The following is a 6,861-nucleotide window of genomic DNA, read 5'->3' on the forward strand; positions in this document are numbered from 1 at the left end:
ATTGTTAGAGATGAAAACATTTTTTTGTAATAGCACAGTGCTTGGGATTGCTGGTTATGGATCAGGACTTGGTTTCATTAATGTTGTATTCAAGTTTCATTCTGTCAGATCAAAGTGAAAAACCACAGCTGAATTAGAAATCAAATTCAATGTTGTTTTAGTTTCAAGCAGCTTGTTTTCTCAGTTAGGCAGCAGTGTAATCCATGGGAGAGAAGTAAATTTATCAGGGCAGTGGCAGTGTTAGTAATGCAAAATCCAAAAGTGTTCACCATCCCAGCCTGCAGTAAAGGAGACATCACTCTCTAAAAATGTTAGAAAATATGTATGAAGGAGTAATGTGACCAATAATTTTTTTTTATTATTCTACTGTAATGTAAACAGCTAACTGCTGCCATTTTCACACACAGATAATTAATATTCAAGCAAATAAAATTCAAAATTAAAATACAGTTGCTTCTTAAATATGTACTTACATATATCTTCCATATTATCTGACTGGATTAGCTGTTCTATACCTTTGGTAATTTAATTGTCTGGGATTGCTGGGCAAGTTGTGTGCAACTAAACTCATTAGCCTTAAATCATATAACTTGTTTTCAATGTGTTCTAATGCTGGAAACAATAATATTTTCATTTCTACAAAAAATTTTACAGTTTTTGAGATGCCTTTTTAAAAAGAAATAGTTCTAAAAATGTAAACAAAAGGAAATGTTACGGACAAAAATATTAGTTTATCTTGATACATTATATCATTAAAATGAAGGGGCAGCTTTTGAGTGAATATGAAAAAGGTATTTATCCTGTCTGCAGGATGTGAAAATGGGTCAATGTCGCTACTGTTAGCAAGTTATCTTTTCCAAAATGGGTAAAAAAATGTTAAGTATCATTTTACCTTTTTTTAAAAGCACTGGTGGATGTTCTGAGGCAAAAATCACCCTTCAGACTGCTCTCAGGAAGATGATCAGCTGGCATGCATCCCTTCCTAGATGTGAAGGATCTGGGGCATGAATCACGCAGTCCTGTGGGAAGAATTATAGTAGCAGGCAAGCCTGGAGGGAGGACATTTCATTGATTGCTTTAAATGTGTTTTGCTTTACCCATGTGCAAAAGGGATTGAGAATTGGACATTTCCCTAAAATGAAATCTCTAGTATTGACTGTTACAATAGCATATTTAAAAGTTTCTCCCTTATGGACACAGGATAAAGCTTCTGAATGCTGAAATATAGTTTTCATACATATCTGTGTTGGGATCTGTTTTTGTAACCTGCCTCAGTGGTCTCTATATTGCAACCCAGAGGGGCAATTTATTCCTCACATTTAGTCAATTTTTTGATTTGGTGCTGAGAATAGTGGTTTTTTTTAATGTGGAAAAAGGACATAGGAAATAGTGACATGATAACTTCTTTTTGTGGATTATGTATTAAGGACACAAAGTAGCAACACAACTCAACCCTTGTGTTCTGTGTATTTAATTTTTGGAAATTCATCAGCTGATGAGATCTGAACATAAGGGGAGTTCCCAAGGTGTGGTAAATCCAAAGGGAAAAACCTTGGCTACTAGAAGATGAGTGTGTTAGGGAGGGAAAAGAACAGTCCTAATAAATTGTGTATATTCTTCCCTTTGCATGTAACCTTGTCTTGAAGGGAAAAATGTACAAAGACAAAGGGATGTGGAGAAAAGTCTCTTACTAGGATGCAGTTGGCTACCTGTTGGATTTGATCTGCCTTTGAAATCCAAAGAGCAAGCATTGCTCTTTGAATTTAGTTAAATAGAGCTTCAAAAGTGTAATGTTACAAAACCAAAATTCTTTCATAAATAAGTGATTTCTTTACTTTTGGTTTTGTTTCACTGGGATTATTTGAAAATTTCTGCAGTTAGTCTCTGATCAGAATCTCGCTTGGAACAAATAAAAATGATAAACTGAGTTGTAGCTATCTTTGTTAATGTGAGATGGAGACAGAAAGGTAAATTATTTGCTTAGTGGGATATCTATTCTAGGCATAGCACACTGTTCTCATTCCCATTGTTGATTTATTTACTGATTCCTATTCTTTTAAAGTGATTAATAGTGGGAGGGAAAGACTTTTATCTGACACGTGAATAACTTTTGAGTTTCCCTACAGATTGTGATCCTTTGGAATTTTTTCCATGCATCAGTTAAATATAGTATGATGCAACACGGACATCAACCTTCTCATGAAAGGAGGAGAAACCACCCCAGATGTAAAGTAAGGGAAGGACACCTGACATTAAACCACTGGCCACTGAAATAAAATCCTTTAAGGGAGAGAAGTGAAGACCTGCAGTTGCATGGAAGGTAGGACAGTCAGGGGGTCGTTGGCCCTCTCGGTTTCCTATGACTGTAGCTCCCAGGGCGGTCAGTGGGACGGCGGCGGCTGGTGCAGCAGCAGCCGCTGCCGTGTCCGTCCCGCTGCCGGGGCTGGCCGTGCCGGCAGGCGGCTGTCGAGCCCAGGAAATGGCTTTCGGCTGCGTCTGCCCGAACTGCTGAGAGGGTGACCTGAGCCGCTCTGTGGTGAAAATGCGCGAACCAGTTCTAAATTAAAACTCGCTAGAGAGATTAAACAGTAACCTAGGATACCGAGTGTGTTCAAATGGTAAGGCAGATTTTGCACAAGTGCGCATACATTTGTTTCTGATTGTAATTCAAAGTCAGATGATAGTAAAATATTGGTTAGCAAGTCTGAAAATGAGTGGTGCTGATCCTTTGCTACACATTCATCCACTCTTCATTTTTCTACAGCTCGAGTTAGTACCATGACAGTCTCCATCTTGCAGTATTGATACATTCGTCAATCCATACACTCTGCTTGAAAGCTGCTATCGATGCTGAGAGCAGTGACTGTTCAAGTTTTTGGTTATTATCTCAAACAATCTTTATGCCTGTAGATAATATGGCAATGAAAAAAAATTGACTGTCAGGATTCACATTGGCCATACTAACTCTGCACATTAGATGTGGCTTGATGTTCTTTTAATTTAAAGTAACGTGCATGGAAGGGGTTGATGGCAGAATGGAGAAGACATGGGTTAGGTGAACTGGAGGTAACAGAAATTAAGGTAGCAAAGCCCTGGCGTTTATGGTTATGTTTGGATATAATTCTGAAGACATGTACAATGGAAGCAAATGGATTTATAGTATTCAAGCAGGCAATACAAGCATTAGAGAGTTGAAAATTATATTTTAAAGTAATGATTTATGGGTATTTCCTGATATTTTGTAGTTGTCCAGCCTCCAGGTTGGGATACAGTTTATATTATCGAAAGGAAATGTTGAATTATCATGTCATAGTCTTGTTTCACTGAGAAAAAAGTAAATCCCTGTGAAATAAGGCTGTTTGTACTTATAATATTGCTAGTTGATGCTGATTGACAACACATTTTCTCTGCTACATATGGTGTGGAAAGATGTGCTCTTGACTATAGTGCAGGCAAAAAAGTGAGCACAGGATATTTTGTAAAAGCAGATGGAAGTTCTCATTTTCCTCCTATTTATAGCTGGTGTATGTAGTGTCCTTTCAGTTCTGTTATTCAATCACTGTTGATGTATTTCTGTTTGCTGAGATGAGAGGGAAAAAAAAGAAACAAGCCTTTATTTTGCTATGTAAAATGCATTTCAGTACAGGAACTGGACTAGAAAAGATGAAAGGGTACAGTTCTTCCCACAAAAATTCAGAGATAGGAAAAAAATTAGAATTAGGTCATTCTAAGTGGTGGCTGAGTTTGCACTAATAAATGAAGTTTTCATTCTGCCTTGAAGCAGGAGTGGTGTGGTCTAACTAATATAGTTTCCGGGTAATTTTCTGCTTTAAATAAAAAATAGATCAGCACTCAGAGTAAAACCGTAAGTTTATTTTGCCTAATAGTTGAAATAGCAACCGAGTGGAAGTGAGTCTCTAGGCAGATGCACAGCTCCCAATGCTTTGCATACTGCTGGTTATGGTTAACCAGCCTCTGGGAGACACAGGAAGTCTGTGGGGAACTCGGCGCAAGCTGAAGTGTCAAGACACCTATTCTTTTGTCTCAAAGTATTTCCTGAGCTGTGAAGTAATGATTACCCACTCACCACATGGAAGTGTTATGAACATCAATATTTTTTAAAATTACAGCACTTAGAGTGCTGGTGATGGGGGAAATACATGTGCAAAGGGAGGAGGGAGCTAAATTCTTTTGGTTTTGAAGCAGAAAGAGATAATACAGTTTTTGCAACCCTTCTTTTTTTTTTTTTTTGTTTTTGTGGAGTAAAAATCCAATTTTAATATGACAAAGACTGCTGGCTAGCAAAGAAAAGGATTAATGGCACCTCACACTGAGATAGAGATATTTGGAAGTAATTTGTTTGGTCCTGCTGAGTTTTGTGGCAGTGGAAAGCTAAGCTGCTTCTGTCTTTAGAAAGCGTGCCCACAGGGAGTGTCAGACAGCTTTTCTGCCACTCCAAATTAATGATGCAGATTGTTTTTCTGCCAAGATAATATCCTTAGGTACACTTGGAAACTCAAGTAGATTCTGTTGAAAAGTGAACAGAATTAACAAAATACACAACTACTGTAATTATTAGACTTACGTGGATTTAGTCCAAAAGCAGAATTGGGCAGTTTTCTTTTAAAGCCTGCATTCATGAGTCAATGATGGGGGAAACAGCTAAATATAAAAGTAAATTTTCTAAGCTAAAAGTAAGTTGTCATCATCTGCCAGAAGAAGCTAGTGGTTTACAAGGATACTAGAACAATGCAATCTATCATGAAGCCTTTGCTGCATGTAAAATTACTTGAATATGTCTTTAATGTGTTCTTGAGTCCCTTTAGTTGCATCCCTCCTCCAACTGATGATTTTAAGGATGTGACTAGAAGAATAAAAATCTGTAGGGTAATATTTGTTTAATTATTTCTAGGCCTAGGGCCAGTTGCATTCCCTGATAATGGAAACAATGTCAAAATTCTAAGTGATTAATTTTAACATTTCTGGCAATATCCTGCAGAGATGTGGCAGACTCTTCCCCTTGTCTTACAGCTTGGTCATTCCACATCCTGAACTGCTGAAGGAGGAGAGCCTAGCATTCCATTTATTTGGGAATCTCCTAGAGCAAGAGTGTGCTTAAGCAGGAAAAGGGGATAAGAGTGACTGATGTCAGACTTCTCTCTAAGCTGAAGTGGTAAGTATTATGCTGCTAAGACTTCTGTTTTATTTTTAATAAATTAAAATTTGTTTCAGTCACATGTTCTTAATGTATTGTTCATGAATTCCAAATTCTGCGATAATTTCTCTAAATGCTTTTTGTCTTTAACTCCAAATCAATTACCTGTATCACAATAGCTTATTGTGATGAACTATGATCTCTTCTTTACTGACTGATTTTTAGTTAAGTAAAGGTGAAATGCACATCTCTATATATGTACCTGATACATAAAAGTGCTTCCATTTTTGGAAGAAGTATGGGTTAAAAGCAAACTAAAAATCAGAAAGCAATCTTGAAAATAGTTGTGCTCATTTAAATTCAAACACTAATAAAACCACTGAAGTATGTTGGGAAGAACAGGCTTTGCACTTGACTTTTTGGAAACTTCTTCATCCTTTGAGGCAGATTTTGTGCTATTTCTCTACAAAATGAGAATAACAATGCCTGCAGAAACACTAGGGTGGGTCCGAGAAACCGTGTGTTACTGTGTGCAACTTCTAATCAGCCTGACTTTCCAAGTCTAACTGTTAAACTTCCAAAGATGAATAATTAGCCAGACTGCAGTGGTACTCAGGTGCAGTGATAGTGTCCTCTTCTGGTGCTAGCTTGTTCAAAACCTGCTCAGTAATATCTTTTGATTGCTCCTCTTTATCGTGTACATATGCTCTTAAAAGGCAGGTATAGCCCAGAGGCTGCTGTGATGACACCTGTCCTATTTTACACAGCATGTCAGAGCAGCCTCTCAGTCAGTTCTGAAGTTACTCAGAATCTCTGGAACATCCTCCAGCCCTGATGCTTACTTTACCTTCAGGTTTGTAAAATTGTTTTTTGGGGAGAGCTGCCTGGAAAGAAGGAATCCTGTTTGTCCTGAGAAAACCTCTCATTGCTAGAATTAGGCTTTTTAAGCATTACTGACTAGCTAAATATTGTTTTAATGTACCCATGATACAGGCTGCAGTTTCCTTCTTCTAAATTGTCTACAAGTCACCGGAAGCTATTTGATTTTGTTACATTGCTCTAAATAGAAAACAAGTTCTGACATGTTGGGAATGTTGGCATTGCACATTTTGCAGAACTAGGAGTAATTAGTTAATTCTTAAATTAGAGTTAAGTAAAAGAACCTGAGACTTCACGTATCAATCAACCAACCACAAATATAAATACATATATTATGCATTGAAACTCTCTTGATGTATATTTAATGCAATGAAAGGCCAGTATTTAAATTTGAGTGCCAACTAAGTGCCTGATTTCCAAAGCTTCTGGATCCATAGATTTAGAATTTAGAATCAATTTTCCAGTAGATTAATTTTCAATACTCTATTGGGGCTTCTAAAGTTGAAAATTTTAACTCGAAAGTTGTTTCTCTACGGTTCATTTTTAGATATCTAAACTGAAACAATTGGAAATCTGAATTTTCCTGAAATGATCAGTAAGTGAAAAATCCTGTCTCTCCAAGAGCTGGCAACAAATTTCAAATTCACATCAGGAGTCTTTCCTCTAGTGTTTAAAGGTTCAGTGTACATTTGTTTCTCGAAGTGACCCTTTTTAAAAAAAAAAGTGTCATACCAGGCATGCGAAACCAAAGCTGCCCAGATCGTTGTGTGCATTTATAAACCTTGGTTGGGACACGGTGGAGTATGGATTACTGTGTGATTAAAAAG

This window comes from Corvus cornix, chromosome 8, assembly GCF_000738735.6.
Source record: "Corvus cornix cornix isolate S_Up_H32 chromosome 8, ASM73873v5, whole genome shotgun sequence".
In the NCBI taxonomy this organism is placed as follows: Eukaryota; Metazoa; Chordata; class Aves; order Passeriformes; family Corvidae; genus Corvus; species Corvus cornix.